The sequence below is a fragment of the Geotrypetes seraphini genome, chromosome 11, assembly GCF_902459505.1.
Source record: "Geotrypetes seraphini chromosome 11, aGeoSer1.1, whole genome shotgun sequence".
NCBI classification, from domain to species: domain Eukaryota; kingdom Metazoa; phylum Chordata; class Amphibia; order Gymnophiona; family Dermophiidae; genus Geotrypetes; species Geotrypetes seraphini.
In genome coordinates, this window is record NC_047094.1 from 72,949,236 (window position 1) to 72,967,996 (window position 18,761).

Genomic DNA, 18,761 nt, shown 5'->3' on the forward strand with positions numbered 1-18,761 from the left:
AACTGGCTGCAGAATGTCAGTCAAGAAGTCCGAGCTCTCCTGGAGCTATTATGTTGAAATATATTTATTAAATATCAAAGTGCATGCATATAAAGATGACAAAATAAAACAGTTTTCTTGAAAATTTGCACAAAACAATCCCCCGCCCTCCCTCCCCATCCATATCACCCAATAAATCCAGATCGTGAGCTTGCAAAAGCATCACTACTCCAAGTCAGACATTCAAAAGTCTACTCCGGGCATGAGGAGTCAGATCCATCCAAAAGCGTTCCCAAATCTACTGAAAATGACGTCCCGTACCCCCATAAATAGTTGCAAAGTGTCTATGCACCAAAGAGGCTTGGATGATCTCCTAGAGCTATTAAACCTTTGTCTAGATCCTTGACAGGAGAGTCTACTCAAAGCAGCTTAAGATGCTGAATCTCCCACCCACTGCCTGATCCAGAGCATTCTATGGGTGGAGATTGAATAAGCAAAGACTTTACTCATAACTCAGAGCATATCGTAGATAGCGTCAGCCACATAATCCGTTCCTGCCAGAACGACAGGGTGGCAAACCGCCTGGATTCAGGAGTTGCATTTTGTGGCAAGCTCACACTACAAAGAATGCTGCGGCCACCACTTTAAGGCCTAAAGTCAGTGCCTCAATTTGTCTTTTGAGGACCAAATACTCACTGTCCACCATCTCTCTTCCTCTCATTCTCTCCCATAGGGAGAGAAAAAAAAAAGAAAGAGAAAAACAGAGAGAGAGAGATCGAGATCCAGGATGCATCTGTCCCACCCCACCCCCCTTTACTGCCACATCCAACATTTCTCCTTCTCTCCTTCTTGTAGCAGAGCCTGGGACCAACATGATTTGAATAATGACCATACAACAAAAAGGTAGAAAAAATAATTTGATTTTCTGTTTTGCGATTACAATGTGTCATATTTGAAATGTGTATCCTGCCAGAACTGGTATTAAGACTGCAAACGTGAGCTAGGATTTAACAGAGAGAGGAAAATTCTTGTTGTTTGTTTATTTTATTTATACCACAGCGCCAGTGTGGGTAGGAGAGGGCAAAAGGATAGGGTGGGTGAAGGATAGGGTGGCTATAAAATAAACACACCAGGATGTTTGAAAAAAACACCCAATTGGGCAGGAAAATCGAAAAAATCAATATAATTGGTTGAATCAAATCGAAAATGTTTTTCCTGAATCGGGTAGCACTACTGCCCACCACCCCATGCTCCACATTTCTCTACCTATCACCCCTTTCTAGTACCATGCCACATCTCTCCCTCCATTCTCTCCACTACCATGTCCAACATTCCTCCCTCTTGCATCCCTTTCCATCAGTCCCACCCTTCTCTCACCACAACATCCAATATTTCTCTCTTTCTCCCCTCCCTCCCATACCATATCCAACAATTCTCCCTCTTTCTTATTTTTCCCATGTGTACCATCCATCTTTCCCTTCTGCTCCATGCAATCCATGTCCAAACATTCTCCCTTTCTTTTCCCTCCCCCACCAGCATCTCTTTCCCTCCCTTCACACAATCCCCCAGTCAGTGCAGGATCCCTTTCTCTTCAGGCTGCCGGCAGCATTCCTTCCAACATGCTGCCAGTGGCTGACCTGGAAGCCTTCCCTTTCATGAGTTTTGTATCAGGGCTAAGACTTTGTGACTGCAGCCCCAGAAAGTATGTGACCTTAGATGCATGGTCCAATCACATATCTATGAACAGCCCACCAGACCACAATCCCAACTGATGCAAAACAAGTCAGGCTTATGCCAGCAGCTTGTAGGAAGAAACGCTGCTGGAAATCTGAAGAGAATGAGTGTGGCTGGACCTGGAGGAAGGTAGTACACCCACGGGAGCCTTGCACTAACCACTCCCATCCCCGTGGGATCTCCCCGAGGACCTGGAGGGGATTCCCACAGATTCTTTGGAATTCCCATTGCCCTTGTTCCCATGAAGCTCTCTACTGTGCACCTCCCTGCTGACACCCTATAGGTATTCGTTTATATTTTGGTAGGCTGCTTACATCAGGGTCACAAAATTGGGGTGAAAGACCTGATTTGGATTCTCTAGGGCAGTGGTTCCCAATCCTGTCCTGGAGGACCACCAGGCCAATTGGATTTTCAGGCTAGCCCTAATGAATATGTATGAGAGAGATTTGCATATAATAGACGTGAAAGGCATGCAAATCTGCTCCATGCATATTCATTAGGGCTAGCCTGAAAACCTGATTGGCCTGGTGGTTCTCCAGGACAAGGTTGGGAACCACTGCTCTAGGGACCTCCAATTGTCTGAAATTTGCCTTCTCCCAGGGTCAGGTGCCTCTACACAGCAGCACTTCGCCGGTGACTCATATTTGTGGTTTTGGGGCTCTAACAGTGTTTTGAGGCCCGTCTCTTGCACTTTCTGTAACTCAAGACTCTTAGAAGGACCAGAGAGCGCTAAGCCCATGGATACCACTCCCCGCCCTTGCGTGCCCATTGGCACATGATACATAGACACTCCTTTATCTGTCATCATGTTTCTATGTTTCTATGCAGCGCAAACTTGGCATGATATAGAGGTTAAACTACTTGAGAAGTCCATTACAATTGATTTAAACCAAAATCAAGGTGTTTTGGAGGCAGATAAAGGCCTTTAACCCTTTAATTGGCAGATGGTAAAACAGCTCCTTTACTTAACTTGATGTTGAACGAGAGCAACAGTACCAAGTAGCAGGCATTTGGAGATGCAGATCTCCCATAAGAGCCATAGAAGACACATGTTGCTTCTGAGCATCAATGCCAAATAAAGGGTTAAAATAAAATCAGGAAATCCAAGATGGCCTCTGCAACAGCATTTTGGCACTAAAAAACAGCCCATGGGAGCACACCTAAAAGTTCAAAAATGCTCAAAATAGGATTTTAGAGGTGGGGGGAACCTTGAGAGCCCCAGAAACCAGTGGCATACCAAGGGGGGGGGGAGGTTTGCCCTGGGTGCACGCCCCAAGCGGGTGCACAGCCGGCCACCCTCCCTATTCTGCCGCTGCTGCTTTCCTTAACCAGCAGCAGCAGTAAACAGGGGTGTCCGCAGGTGCTCACTCCGGCAGTTCTTCAGCTTTTGGCCATTTCCCCTGCTCAAAGCTGTGGGTGTAGGCTCCTCACGCGATCTGCAGCTGCATCGGAAGCGTTCCCTCTGACATCACGATGTCAGAGAGAAGGCTTCTGAGGCAGCCGCGGATCACGTGAGGTGTAGACGCCCGCGGCTTTGAGCATGGGAGTAGATGGAAGGGGTAAAGAGAGGGCAGTAGCTGGGTGGAAGGGGCAAAGAAGGAAGGAAGGGAGAGAGGACAAACGCTGTATAGAAAGAAGAGAGCAAAGAGAAGATGATTAAAGCAGAAACGACAAAAGATAGAAAGATTTTTTTGTTGCTTTACTTAGAATCAAGTAGTAATGTAACTGTATTGATAAAAGTTTATAAATAGGAAATGGAAATAAGGCAATTTTTTGGACTAAACCCTTTTCCTCAGGTCAGGACAGGATACCATAAAAGCAGTATACTGTACTGTTCTGAAGAAAGATTTGGCCTCTGAAAGCTAATTGAAAAATGGATTAGTCCAATAAAATGGTATTTTCTTATTTCTTATTATTTGTTTTATTTTTATTTGTTAATTTGTAAAGTGGTGATTGTTATGTATCAGTTTTTTCAAATTTATATCTATTGTCTTTATATTTTACACAGTATTAGAGGACATGTGTCACTGTTTTTGTGGTGTTGTGGTGGTGTTGCATTGTATGCAGAGTCTGGTTTCTTGGCGGTTCAGTTTAACTTTTGTCTACATATTTCTATTTTTAGTTTGTGATTATTCCATATTGGGCGAGGGTGTATCTCTGTTCTGTGTGTATGAAAAGGACATAGTTTTCAGTTGGCATTGACTGCAGATCAATTGACTGTGCGGGATCTCTCCTGTTTAGTTTTACAATGTACGTGTTGTTGTTCTAGTGCTCACTGCAGTGTTTAAGATGCTGTCTTTTCCTAGGTGCACGCTTGTTGTGCGATAAGTGTATTGTTACTAAAAATCATATTTTTCATATAGATGGGGGGGTGTCAAAAAAATGATGGGCCCCGGGTGTCACATATGCTAGGTACACCACTGCCAGAAACCCTTAGTTTTGCCAATTTCTGACCCACTCTGATTTTCCCATAGACAGTAATGAGCTGTACTCACAGAACTGCCATGTGCATCAGCTTCTCACTGCAGCTGGAAATGAAGAAGGAATTTCTGCCTCAGACAAGCAAGGGTGGCTCCAGCGGCTTGTCTTTGGGCTGCCTTTTATTCAGGTTCTAAAACCTGAAACCTTGACCCTTCATGCTCCCACACAACTCTTCCGGGGGGGGGTGGGGGGGAGGGGAGAGACTCAGCCGACCTCCACCAAGCCTTCCGGCCAGTCATGGGGTCTAATTCAGCCTGCACTTAAGCATCTGACTCTGCAGGTGAGAACTGCTCCCAGGGAACCTATTCCCAAGCTCAACATATTAGAGCAGGCTGGCCAGGCAAGTTCTCTGGCTTCACATCATCTGACCTTTCTCCCTGGCAGAGCTGTCTCAGGACTACTGGGAACCCTCTGACCCTTGTTCCAGGCAGAGCTATCCCAGGACTACTGGGAAGCCTAAAAAAAGATTGGATTACTACCCGAAAATAACAAATCTAGTGCAGAGCAGAGGAAAATACACCTTTTCAAGTTGTTTGTAGTAGAAGTTAAGACAGGAGAAGGCACTGCCCAGGGAGACAAGGAGGCAGATTTGAGGAAAATGATTGATGCCTTCTATAATCTAACTCATGAGTTGGGGTTCACAACCCATCTGTAAGGATTCGTATGTTGTTTACACAGGAAAGCTGCCTTGTTACCTAGATGTCTGGACTATGACTGGCTGATGAAAGCAGCCTCCTGATTGGTCAGAAATAATGTGATCCAGTTTTGAAGTCTGATCTGTAAAAGTTATAGTAGCTATATTCCATTATCAACAAAATTGTAAAATTTGAAACAAGTGATCTTAAAAAGTTGATTCTAATAGCCAAATGTATCCCTTATAACATGGTACACAGACAAATCTATTGTGTCAACAAAGAAATTAAAATAAAAGTCAGAAAGTTGTAAGAATGCAAAATTCACAAATGGTTCCAGACATTTGCACATCATTGTATATCAAACCCTTCCAAATAAATTCTCTCTCTATCGCAGCACTAATCATGGCATTTACTATGGTGTCCAGTGTTCTCCCCAGAAATTTTTTCCAGCCGGGTGGCATGAAAAAGTAGCCGGGTGGGGCGGGACAGGGAAATTTGGTGGTGGGGAAAATTAAGGGCTCCTTTTACTAAGCTGCAATAGCGTTTTTAGCGCGTGCAGAATTTGCCGCGCTACACAGCTAGAACTAACACCAGTTCAATGCTGGCATTAGCGTCTAGCACATGCGGCAATTCTGCGCAAGCTAAGTGTGCGGTAAAACCACTATCGCAGCTTAGTAAAAGGAGCCCTAAATGTGTACTATTTGTATTAGTTAATTATTATTAGTTATTTTCCAATGCTCACTATGACTGCCTTTCTTAAGGTTTGACACTTGTTCCATAATTTTTTATTAAATTTAAAAAGTATCCAACTCTAGAAGTGAATAATTAGATATTTGCCCTCTTTCAAATGGTATAGAACAGTGTCTCAAACTTTTTAAACTTTGGCACACTAAACGGAGCAAATGTTTTTTATGGCACACTAAATGCAGCATGTTTTTCATGGCTGGAAAATATTTCTGGGGAGAACACTGTTGTCATTAGTTTTCAAGGTCCAATCGCATCAAAGAATGATGCTTATCTGGGCAGTTGTATAATAAAAAGAATGGATAAGATAACATGAGAAGTGAAATTGTCATGAATCAGAGGGATACATACCCTGTAGGTCCTAAAAGCAGGCTTGTGGATTAGATATAAACTATGAAGGCAGTGGTGTACCTAGCATATGTGACACCCGAGGCCCATCATTTTTTGACACCCCCCCCATCTGTATGAAAAACATGATTTTTAGTAACAATCCACACATCACACAAGAGTGTACCTAGGAAAAGGCAGCATCTTTCATACTGCAGTGAGCAGTAGTACATCAATACACCCATTGTAAAACTAAACAAGCCAAACTAGTACAGATCAATCCTACACAGTCAATCCTTCGCCTAGTATGGAATATGTAATCACAAACTAACCCCTCTCCCTTTTACAAAACTGTAATGTGGTTTTTAGCCATGGTGGTAACAGCTCAGACTCTCATAGAATTCTGAGCAATTACCACCATAGCCGGTGCTAAAAAAACACTCTACAGTTTATGTATCTTGACAACATAAGCCGATAGTAGCTCAAAGACAAGCCGACTGGATAGATGAAAAGTAAAACCTGGGAAAGATCTAAATTATTGTTCAAATGAGCTTCTATTAAAACCAAAGAATAAAACCACAGCACTCAGAAAAATAAAAAAGGGAGAGCAAAATGGACTTACCGAAAAGGTCCCTGCACTGATGAGATAACCTCGTAAGCAGAATAAATGTGAACATGCGATAGTGAGGCTATGATAGTTGATCCATTGAAAGAGGCGCCAAAAAAGTGTTGGCAGTGGATTGAATGCACACTGATAGGGGAGGGGCATCGGGCTGTTAAAAAAGGCTGCTTTAATAAATAAATGAAAATACTGATGAAAAACTAAATAAAAAACCAAAACCATGATAAAATGCCGAACCTGACTGCAAGTGGTAGTGAAAGTAGCATAAGGCACCTGTAGTACTGTTAGTGCCAGAGCTGTTTAGAATAAAGAACCGTGCTGTACATGAGGAGAAAAAAGAAAGAATGAGGTGATAAGATGTAAAGTGCTGGCCCCTCACTGCACCACTTGATAAAACTAAGGAGCAATATTCTAGAGCAGGGGTGCCCACACTTTTTGGGCTTGTGAGCTACTTTTAAAATGACCAAGTCAAAATGATCTACCAACAATAAAATTTTTTTAAAAAAGCACACTGTACGCATAGAAAATGTTAATTATCATTTCTATTCCGGGGTTTTTTCAAAGAGGTCAAAATGACTCTATGCACTGTCACCTCAGTAACAACCATACAAAAATAGACAAATATACCCCCTCCCTTTTTACTAAACCACGATAGCAGTTTTTAGCGCAGGGAGCTGCGCTGAATGCCCAGCGCTGCTCTTGACGCTCATAGGCTCCCTGCGCTAAAATCCTCTATTGCAGTTTAGTAAAAGGGGACCATAGTGTAAAATATAGACAGCAGATATAAATTCAGACACATTTTGATCACTAAATTTAAAATAAAATAATTTTTCCTACCTTTTTGTATGGTGATTTCATGAGTCTCTGGTTGCACTTTCTTCTGACTGTGCATCCAATCTTTCTTCCTCTCCTCCAGACCTCATTCCCTCCCCCAACTTTTTCTTCCTCTCTCCATGACCTTTCTTTCTTTCTTCCTCTCCTCATATCCCCTTTCTTTTTTTCTGTTTCTCTTCTTTCCTTCTGTCTCCCTGCCTGCCCTCTTTCTTTCTTTCTCCCTACCCTCCCCCAAGCCACTGCCACTGCTGTTGCCATCGGGAAACAGGCCCCTAAGCTGCCGCAATCGGATAACAGGCCCCAAAGCTGCCGCCGCCGCCACCCCAAGCTCTCCCTGCTTCGGGCTGACAAGCATTCCTCTCCCCAACGTCAATTCTGCCGTCGGAGAGAAAGTTCCGGCCCAGCCAGGTAGCGATTGGCTGGCCAGAACTTCCTCTCCGACGGCAGAATTGACATTGGGTAGAGGAAGGCTGATCGGCCCAAGATCGCGATCAACCTATTGGGAGAAATGCTGCCGGGTCCTGCCTTCATGGAAACAGAAAGTAGGCAGAACCCGGCAGCAAGAGCAGCAAATTGTAAGCTTCACTGATCTGTCTCCCACCTTAGCCCGTAGCGAACGCATGCTTCGGGGCTCTAACGTGTGCTTGCTGGCTTCCCTTCTCTTCCCCCCCCTGGACATAACTTCCGGTTTCAGAGGGAAGAGAAGGGAAGCCGGCATGCACACGTTAGAGCCCCGGAGTATAAGTTCGCTACGGGCTAAGGTGTGAAATCTCCAAGCCATTTTTTTTTTTTTTTTTTAAAATGTTGAGCAGCGGCGGCAGCAGCAGAATTCACCAACGGATGATAGCCGGTCGATCATCTAAATTACCCGGGCGGACCGCCCAGCTAAAAGGTCCTAGGGAGAACACTGGGTGTCTGTAGATATATGATACTAGCTCCAGACTGAAAGGCCTAATTAGGCTGCCCGATTCACTTACTTTTGCAATGCAATCAGCTTCGGTTGATTCCTGACTTTCCTTTCACTTTACTGCAAGCAAGGATCCTCTGTGCTTACTCCAGGTTGTCTTCAGTTCTGCTGCTGTCCTGGTTTGGGAGGTAATCCTGTACATCCACTCTTCTTTCTGCAAACAAATGTTTTGCAATGTTACTCCCGAGTCTAATACCATGACCCCCTGTGCTATAATTTTTTTTTCACTGAAAGGTTGACATCTTGTGCCTTATTTTATACCTCTGAGGTATCTGAATGGCTCTGTTGTATACTTCTTTCCCCTCTAGGGGATCTGAGAGCTCCAGTAGTCCACAATAGAAATTCAGGAGTTGTGCCTAATCAAACTCAAATTAATAAAATTAAAACATAAAATATAGTATGAAGTTTTTAGTTAAGTTATATTCAAAGAAATATTTGCATTGTGGGAAGGGAGAACAATTTTTACACCATGGTAGGGAGGTTTTACAAGGAAAATTATTGGAAATCCCTGGCTTTAAGGCATACATAAGTAGGTTCTTCAGGCTTATTTCACAGGACTTAATGTGCAAACCCTGCACTTTGTTGGTGATCCTTCTCTGGGCTAGGGTTACCATATGGCTCTAGAAAAAGGAGGACAGATTGAGACATCTAGGTTTTACTTTCACTGAAAGCAATGGAAGTAAAACCCTGATGTCTCAATCCATCCTCCTTTTTCTGGAGCCATATGGTAACCCTACTCTGGGCATTCTGTCTATATTCTTCAGCAGGTAGTCTCCACAACTGGATGCAATACTCCTGGTGAGATCTTATCAATGACATAAAAAGAAGCATTTCCATCTCTGTTCTGCTGACTTTACCTCTCCCTATGCCCCTTAGCTGCCCTGTCACATTGTTTCACTGCTTAGAGATCATCAAATATGATTACCCTCATGCTTGGTCCATATTAGTATCTCAACCTCCCTCCTCTACTACCCAGACTTCCACAATGAAACAAGAGGTGCAATGCAGCACAGCGTATATTCCTAGTCCCTACAGGCCATACTGTGGGGAGTGCTAAGTGAGTCCAGGATCTTACATGACATGTGCTTGCCTCATTCGTTATAGAACCTCATTTTGTCCTTCACCTTCTGCACAGGCCAGTTCAGTTGTGGATGATCTTAAGATGGTCAAACAGGTAGAAAAGTTGACAGCAAAAGCCAGAAGGATACTTAGGTGCATAAAGAGAGGAACAGAGAGCAGGAAAAAGGAGACAATAACACCTCTGTATAAGTCTCTGGTGAGACATCATTTAGAGTACTGAACATAAGAACATAAGAACTGCCATCTCCGGATCAGACCTTTGGTCCATCAAGTCCGGCGATCCGCACACGCGGAGGCCCTGCCAGGTGTACACCTGGCATAATTTATAGTCCACACTATAGTAGAACCCCCCAATGGGAAAAAAACTAATATATATTGTCTAAATATTCCCATATATTTAAGAGAAAGTGTATACCACTAATAATTCAATTATACTTAGGAAGAGACCTCAGTAACGGAGCCCACGCACAGTCGTTTTTCATAGACCGAAATTTCAGCGTGGTTGTATGCTCCTTTGCTCCAATCATCGGTCTCCTTCCTATATATCTTCTACCCTATATTCTAACTATTTTATAAATGGAGTATCATTATTTGTTCTTAATATTTATTTTTTAATCCTTTTTTTTATTTTTAAAATTACTCCTGTTTTATCTAATATACGTCAGGTGTCTACACTCACTCATTGGAGACCAAACTGACATCACTCACACATTTCTAATTTCAAATCATTATTAAACATTTCTAATTTCAAATTGTTGTTAAACATTAGTCTTTGTGAAACAAGTACTTAGCTTTCGTTTTTTAACTTTTAGTTTTCATTTTTTAGTAGAGCTCGTATATCTTGTGATACCAACGTGGCCAGCGTTTCGTAGACTTCAATGTTTGTCTACTGCTTCAGGGCTGTTTCTCACGTACAACAAGCTACTACAACAAAAAGAAAATGTTGTATATTAAAATTAGTTTTTAAAATTATAGGTTAGCCCTTACAAACCTTAAAGGCTAACAATTCTACTTACTTGTTTAACACACACTATCAGTCATCTCAGTCACACTCGAAATGGCGACAGCCTCTATTTAACACGGCAACGTGATGACGTCAGGCAACGAATCACTAGCGTCACAACGTAACCGATGGCCATAGCTAGCCTATTAACATTCCCCATTGCTTCATTCATAACATTCAATAAAAATGTTGCCACTCAATATGTTTATTTAGTCCATTGGGATATAAGGTGTTCAGACGATTGATCCATCTTTGCTCATGCTGAGCAAGAATCCTACTAAAATCTCCCCCTCGTATGTTTGGTTTCAATACTTCAATGATCAATGCTTTTAAAGTTGAAAATTCATGCTGTTTGGCTATGCAATGCCTCGCCAGTGGAGCACCTAGATTGTGGTTTTTAATGGTGCTTTTATGTTCAGTCAGTCGGACACAAAATTTACGAGATGTCTGACCAACATATATCAAATCACACGGACATCTTAGAACATAGACCACACCCTGAGTTTTACAATTTGAATTATGTTTAAGGATATATTCTTTTTTATCTTTTGGGTTAATAAATCGATTAGTACATTCCATTATACTACACAAAGAGCACTCCCCACACTCATGATGGCCCGAATAATTTACAACTTCTGTAGTTTGTTGCTGAGGAAGTTGAGACGGGCAAAGCATTTCTTTTAAATTCCTAGTGCGGCGATAGGCAATTCTTAAGGAGTAATCCTTAAATGTCCCAGCTATTTTTAACATCGCCCAGTGCTTCCTGAGTGAACGTGCAATTTGATAACTATTCTTTGAGTAGGTTAGTACACATGTCATCTGCTTGTCATCTGCTGAGCTGTTAGTCATCTGCTTTGGTTGTAGTAAAAGATCCCGATGATTATAGTATGCTCTTTTATAAGCCCTAGCTATAATATTAGAGGGATACCCTCGTTGTAAGAGTTTTTCCTTTAAGTGAGTGGCTTGTTTTTTGAACTCACAATCAGAAGTACATATACGTCTGATTCTCAGAAATTGAGAGAACGGCAGGCTCGTTTTTAGAGACCTAGGATGTGCGCTGGAAAAATGTAACATAGCATTACTATCTGTGGGTTTAGTATAGACTTTAGTGTCAAAAACCCCATCAATGATTTTGATATGAACATCCAAAAATGATAGCTCAATCTCACTACATATAGAGGTAAATTTTACTTTAGGATGACATATATTAATGTATTCCAAAAACATGTTGAGCTCAGCATGACTACCATTCCAGATCATGAAGATGTCGTCGATGTACCGGACCCATAGCTTCATTTTATCTTGGAAGCGTGATGGATATATCCATTTTTGCTCAAAGGAGTCCATAAAAAGATTGGCTACAGATGGAGCCATTGTAATGCCCATAGCAATTCCTGAGCTTTGTTGAAATAGCTGGTCTTCAAATATGAAAAAACTAGTTTGAAGAACAATTTTAGCCAGTTGATAAATAAAATCAGTAGGGACCCTGGGATTCACTCTCATATCCAGTAGGTTCCTGATGATTTCTAATGCCTCTTCTTGAGGGATAATAGTATATAATGAGCAAACATCAATAGTAACCAATATAGACTGTTTATCCGGTGTAATTTGATTGATAATTCTCAAAAATTGAGTAGTATCTTGAACATAAGAGGCGGTTTTTTTCACAGCATCTTGTAGGAACTTATCAATGTAAATTGAGGATGCTTCCAATAGGGCACCTCTGTTGGAAACGATCGGTCTCCCCGGAGGAGAGCTTAGAGATTTGTGGATTTTTGGGAGAAGGTAAAAAATAGGAGTTTTCGGATATTTGACATTGAGAAAACAAAATTCTTTCTTAGTTAGAAAGCCTTTATCCAGTGCCTTCTTCGTCAATGTATTGATTTTTAACTGTATATGTTCAGTTGGATCTGTGGATAAACATATATAATCATCACTTAAGAGCTGTTTATATGCTTCCTTAAGGTAGTCCACCCTATTCATGAGCACTATTTTTCCTCCTTTATCAGCTCGTCTGATAAAGGCCAAAATTTAAATCCAGGCCAATATCCAAATCTACGGTCTCAAACGAGAGTTCAGCGAGGACAAAGATTTCCATAATAGGAAATCCCGTTGACCACGTGAAAATTCATCTTGAAAATCCGGAACCAGTGGAAACTTTAGTGGTGAATCTTTCTGAACATTTTCTTACACCAGATGAACATTCAATATTATCTAAAGGATTATCTTTTGTCCCTTTAACTCCAATAGATACATTTCAAAATAGTATAGACATTGAAAAATTCTATCGTACATTGAAGATCAAGGCCTTTTTTTCACAAACTGAAGCCAGCGCCCATGATAAAGTGGAATCGTTAGTGGCCCCTAAATCCATCTGGGTCCCACCAGGTCCTGTTGACCCGGTGCTTGAAACGTTTCATAATCTTATGAAAGCCGACATTACTCAAATTAACACAAAGGGCCAATTCAAACGTGCCCATAACATCAGTCGGAAGGAAAATCTGGCCATTAAAACTTTAATGGCAGATAAAGAATTAATCATCAGACGAGCTGATAAAGGAGGAAAAATAGTGCTCATGAATAGGGTGGACTACCTTAAGGAAGCATATAAACAGCTCTTAAGTGATGATTATATATGTTTATCCACAGATCCAACTGAACATATACAGTTAAAAATCAATACATTGACGAAGAAGGCACTGGATAAAGGCTTTCTAACTAAGAAAGAATTTTGTTTTCTCAATGTCAAATATCCGAAAACTCCTATTTTTTACCTTCTCCCAAAAATCCACAAATCTCTAAGCTCTCCTCCGGGGAGACCGATCGTTTCCAACAGAGGTGCCCTATTGGAAGCATCCTCAATTTACATTGATAAGTTCCTACAAGATGCTGTGAAAAAAACCGCCTCTTATGTTCAAGATACTACTCAATTTTTGAGAATTATCAATCAAATTACACCGGATAAACAGTCTATATTGGTTACTATTGATGTTTGCTCATTATATACTATTATCCCTCAAGAAGAGGCATTAGAAATCATCAGGAACCTACTGGATATGAGAGTGAATCCCAGGGTCCCTACTGATTTTATTTATCAACTGGCTAAAATTGTTCTTCAAACTAGTTTTTTCATATTTGAAGACCAGCTATTTCAACAAAGCTCAGGAATTGCTATGGGCATTACAATGGCTCCATCTGTAGCCAATCTTTTTATGGACTCCTTTGAGCAAAAATGGATATATCCATCACGCTTCCAAGATAAAATGAAGCTATGGGTCCGGTACATCGACGACATCTTCATGATCTGGAATGGTAGTCATGCTGAGCTCAACATGTTTTTGGAATACATTAATATATGTCATCCTAAAGTAAAATTTACCTCTATATGTAGTGAGATTGAGCTATCATTTTTGGATGTTCATATCAAAATCATTGATGGGGTTTTTGACACTAAAGTCTATACTAAACCCACAGATAGTAATGCTATGTTACATTTTTCCAGCGCACATCCTAGGTCTCTAAAAACGAGCCTGCCGTTCTCTCAATTTCTGAGAATCAGACGTATATGTACTTCTGATTGTGAGTTCAAAAAACAAGCCACTCACTTAAAGGAAAAACTCTTACAACGAGGGTATCCCTCTAATATTATAGCTAGGGCTTATAAAAGAGCATACTATAATCATCGGGATCTTTTACTACAACCAAAGCAGATGACTAACAGCTCAGCAGATGACAAGCAGATGACATGTGTACTAACCTACTCAAAGAATAGTTATCAAATTGCACGTTCACTCAGGAAGCACTGGGCGATGTTAAAAATAGCTGGGACATTTAAGGATTACTCCTTAAGAATTGCCTATCGCCGCACTAGGAATTTAAAAGAAATGCTTTGCCCGTCTCAACTTCCTCAGCAACAAACTACAGAAGTTGTAAATTATTCGGGCCATCATGAGTGTGGGGAGTGCTCTTTGTGTAGTATAATGGAATGTACTAATCGATTTATTAACCCAAAAGATAAAAAAGAATATATCCTTAAACATAATTCAAATTGTAAAACTCAGGGTGTGGTCTATGTTCTAAGATGTCCGTGTGATTTGATATATGTTGGTCAGACATCTCGTAAATTTTGTGTCCGACTGACTGAACATAAAAGCACCATTAAAAACCACAATCTAGGTGCTCCACTGGCGAGGCATTGCATAGCCAAACAGCATGAATTTTCAACTTTAAAAGCATTGATCATTGAAGTATTGAAACCAAACATACGAGGGGGAGATTTTAGTAGGATTCTTGCTCAGCATGAGCAAAGATGGATCAATCGTCTGAACACCTTATATCCCAATGGACTAAATAAACATATTGAGTGGCAACATTTTTATTGAATGTTATGAATGAAGCAATGGGGAATGTTAATAGGCTAGCTATGGCCATCGGTTACGTTGTGACGCTAGTGATTCGTTGCCTGACGTCATCACGTTGCCGTGTTAAATAGAGGCTGTCGCCATTTCGAGTGTGACTGAGATGACTGATAGTGTGTGTTAAACAAGTAAGTAGAATTGTTAGCCTTTAAGGTTTGTAAGGGCTAACCTATAATTTTAAAAACTAATTTTAATATACAACATTTTCTTTTTGTTGTAGTAGCTTGTTGTACGTGAGAAACAGCCCTGAAGCAGTAGACAAACATTGAAGTCTACGAAACGCTGGCCACGTTGGTATCACAAGATATACGAGCTCTACTAAAAAATGAAAACTAAAAGTTAAAAAACGAAAGCTAAGTACTTGTTTCACAAAGACTAATGTTTAACAACAATTTGAAATTAGAAATGTTTAATAATGATTTGAAATTAGAAATGTGTGAGTGATGTCAGTTTGGTCTCCAATGAGTGAGTGTAGACACCTGACGTATATTAGATAAAACAGGAGTAATTTTAAAAATAAAAAAAAGGATTAAAAAATAAATATTAAGAACAAATAATGATACTCCATTTATAAAATAGTTAGAATATAGGGTAGAAGATATATAGGAAGGAGACCGATGATTGGAGCAAAGGAGCATACAACCACGCTGAAATTTCGGTCTATGAAAAACGACTGTGCGTGGGCTCCGTTACTGAGGTCTCTTCCTAAGTATAATTGAATTATTAGTGGTATACACTTTCTCTTAAATATATGGGAATATTTAGACAATATATAATAATTTATAGTCCACCATATCTTTATATGCCTCTCTTAAGGAGATATGCATCTAGTTTGCTCTTGAAGCCTAGGACGGTAGATTCCGCAATAATCTCCCCTGGGAGGGCATTCCAGGTGTCAACCACTCTCTGAGTGAAGCAGAACTTCCTGACATTAGTCCTGAACCTGTCCCCCCTTAGCTTCATTACATGTCCTCTAGTCCGTGTCAAATTGGACAATGTAAATAATCTTCTCTGCTCTATTTTGTCGATTCCTTTCAGTATTTTGAAGGTCTCGATCATATCCCCACGCAGTCTCCTTTTCTCAAGGGAGAACAATCCTAATGTTATAAGTCTATCCTCGTATTCCAGTTTCTCCATACCCTTCACCAGTTTTGTTGCTCGTCTCTGCACCCTCTCCAGCAGTTTTATATCCTTCTTTAGGTAGGGAGACCAATGTTGGACGCAGTATTCCAAGTGTGGTCTGACCATTGCCCTATAAAGCGGCATTATAACTTTCTCCGATCTACTCGAGATTCCTTTCTGTGTACAATTCTGATGACTGTACCTTCAAAAAGATATAAACAGAATGGAGTCAGTCCAAAAGGTGGCTACTAAAATGATCAGTGGTCTTTGTCAAAAAGCATATGGGAACAGACTTAAAGATCTCAATATGAGTACTTTGGAAGGCAGGAGAGAGGAGATATGATAGAAATATTTAAATATTTTCTCGTAAATGCAAAGGAGGCAAGTCTCTTTCAATTGAAAGGAAGCTCTGAAATGAGGGAGCATAGGATAAAGGTGAAAGGGGACAGACTCTGAAGTAAACTGAGGAAATACTTCTTCATGGACAGGGTGGTGAATACATGGAACAGCCTCCCAACAAAGGTGGTGGAGACAAAAACTGTATCTTGATTTAAGAAAGCTTGGGACAAGTACATATGATCTCTAAATAGTACCTGGTATGGATGGATAGGCTATATGATCTTTATCTCCTTTCATTTTGTATTTTCCTATGGAACCTATGCCTGCATCTTCTACAATACAGAGCCTGGAGCAAAGTCCTTGTCACCCTGTTCTAGTTCCAGCCCTGTAAGCCAGTCACAAGCTCAGCTCTACACCTCACCCATTGCAGTTCTGGGTGTGTCCCGATGATCTGAGGAGGATGGATTGCAGCCGACCCAAGGCTCTTGCCTTGCTTTAAATGTCAACAAAATGCCTGATTTTGGCACTTGGGCCCATATTCTATAAACAGTGCCCTATCGGCACCTAACTTAAGTGGAAAATACCATTTCAAAATTAGAAATAGTGGTTTTTTTAAATGTAGGCGCCTACTGGTAACTAAAAAAAGGCACCTGCATGCAGCTACAGAGGTGCTTTATGATGCCCAATGCCACTGTAGGCGTGGCTAATGCTGGAAGTGGTGTTAGGCGATGTAAAGTGCCTCCGTAGCCGCGATTCACATGAAAGGTAGGCGACGGAAATGTAGGCCTTGAAAACCCTGGCCTACCTTTCCAGCACCTACTTTTCACGAAGCTGTGTTTCTTTAAATGGTGCCGTTGCATGATTGACATGCGATCAGCAGCCGTTTTTTTAAGCGGACAATGACAACAGCACCATTTATAGACTCTGAGCCTTGGTGTCCTGAATGACAAAGCATAGAACTAGAGATCAGGAACTAGTTGTATTATCACATCTTCTGATCATAAAAGGTATTAAACTGGCGCTTCCAGAGTTGACTCTCACAATACATATTAGGTATTAACAGATGATGCCAGCAATTTCTTATGGTATAATACAAAAATTAACAAGAACTTGCAAAGACTTACCAAGAGGCACTACATCTCCTTCATCACTCCCTTCTAAAGCTCCTTCTTCCATTGCCTGCCACTCATCCTCCAAAAAAATACACATCATATCTTCAAAACCCTTCAGTATCTGCAAAAGCAAGAACAATTCTTCCACAATTCACTGGGAAACACTTCCAAGAAAATGGAACATTAATAGAACTCCCAAATGTGCCATGATTGCACCTCTATTTTTATTGGAAAAGAGCATAAAAACAGAGAAACAGGAAGACAGATAACGGCCAATAAGAGTTAAAAAGCACTAGATTGAGAAACAGGGGTCCCAAAGTTCATATCCCACTTTTCTCATTGACTGTCCTTCAATACGTATCACTTTACCATCTACTGGTCCTGTTCTATTCTTATCCTCTATGTTGTATATAACCCTGGTTTTTGTCTGTCAGTAGTTTATTTCTTATAGCTACTATTAGCTTAGTTTGTACACTTCAAGGAAAAGGTATTGTGAATAGAGGACTATCAAATACAGAATAAATAAAAAGTGAGTGTCCCTGCCCTCCCATTCTTGAGGTCATCTGTTTTTTCGTCAGCCTCCTATTCCTGCCATTCCCCTCTCACTCGTCTATGACGTCACCATGTTCACACTCTCTTTTCATTATGATGTCATCACATTTTTTCCTCCCGCTCACCTGATGACTTCATATTTCCATACCCCTGTCACTCACCTGGAGATTATCACTTCTTTTTCTCAGCCTGTTGCTCTTCTATGCATATCTCCATAAATCTGTAGCAGGAATATGGACATGCGGGTTCTCAGGAATTACTTGTCCCTCCAAGCTTTTAGCCCTCCCAGGTACAGCAGATTGCATGCATCAATCAGCAGAGATCCGAGAAGAAAAATCGCTGTAGCCAGATCTTATGAAGCGATATGCCAAGGTCCAGAGTAGTCCATGCTGCCCCTCATCCCCTGCTGCATTGTCATGGAGCTGAATGCAGACAGCCCATAGTGTAGGAACAGCAGGCACAGGAAATGCATACAAACTGGGCTGCTTTTCTACGGTGGCCCCAGAGCTCAAACCGTGAAACAGCTGCCGAAAATGCCAGGTTATATTCATATGTTATAAAGTACTGTAATGCATTCGCTGTGACAAGTAATTAATTCCGTTTTCTATACTGATCTCCCAGGGGGAGCTCAGAACGGTTTGCATGATTTATTCAGGTACTCGATCATTTTTCCGTCTATCCCGGCAGGCTCTCAATCTATCTAATGTAACTGGGGCAATTGGGGGATTAAGAGGCTTGCCCAGGGTCACACATAGTAGCGTGGGTTTAGAAAATGTTTAGTACATACAAAACAGGAGCTCCCTGATCTTTTC

At 41.1% G+C, this 18,761-nt stretch overlaps 1 protein-coding gene across 2 annotated transcripts in view; it reads right to left on the bottom strand.

Annotated features, from left to right (window-relative positions):
* LOC117345595 (zinc finger protein 91-like) overlaps positions 1-18,538 on the bottom strand; it is a 39,772-nt gene extending 21,234 nt beyond the window's left edge. The window contains exons 1-4 of one of the 2 annotated variants that reach the window (XM_033914477.1): positions 18,111-18,538; positions 17,410-17,518; positions 8,585-8,688; positions 8,334-8,477 (exon numbers count right to left, since the gene is read on the bottom strand). The gene's annotated coding sequence lies outside the window, so the exon portion shown is untranslated. The remainder of the gene's footprint in view (positions 1-8,333; positions 8,478-8,584; positions 8,689-17,409; positions 17,519-18,110) is intronic. The other variant, XM_033914476.1, reaches the window with a different exon arrangement.
* Between the last annotated feature and the right edge of the window lie 223 nt (positions 18,539-18,761).